Source organism: Palaemon carinicauda, chromosome 8, assembly GCF_036898095.1.
Source record: "Palaemon carinicauda isolate YSFRI2023 chromosome 8, ASM3689809v2, whole genome shotgun sequence".
Taxonomy (NCBI): Eukaryota; Metazoa; Arthropoda; class Malacostraca; order Decapoda; family Palaemonidae; genus Palaemon; species Palaemon carinicauda.
This window is the reverse complement of record NC_090732.1, coordinates 111,203,050-111,203,615: the sequence shown is the minus strand read 5'-3', so window position 1 is coordinate 111,203,615 and position 566 is coordinate 111,203,050.

The following is a 566-nucleotide window of genomic DNA, read 5'->3' as shown; positions in this document are numbered from 1 at the left end:
TATGTTATTTATGTCATTTCTGTTATTTCACATAGTTTTCTTACGAATTCTTATGTAATTTAGTTAAAAGGTATGACACACACGCTTAGGGATTGCATCATGTTTCCACGTGGCTGGAAGAGGCATGGAGGTTCTAGACTAAAGTTTAATTTTTTTTAATGTTATGAGACTAGGTGGGTGGAGTTAACTCAGATAATTACCACGCCAAACAATAGTAACCCCTCTTCAAAATGCTAAGTCGGCAAACTTACGCCGCTAAAGCCATGCACCCCCTCCCTGAGAATGATTTACTAGAAGTTACTAGAATGAATTGATTAAATATATAAGGACCTAGCAATGCATAGGAGAAAGGAGAGATCCAGCCTAACCCTCAGAAGAGCCATTGTCCGACAGTCCTCTCCCATATCTATTCAGCCACTACATATCTCCTCTTCAACGTGTCTAGTTTTCCTCTCCAACGTGCATAGAGTTTTCTCTCAAATGTGAATAGTGTTTTGTCAAACATTGAAATTTCTGTGGATTAAGTTAATAGAAGTACTGTGTATATGTTAGTACCAGTATATTTT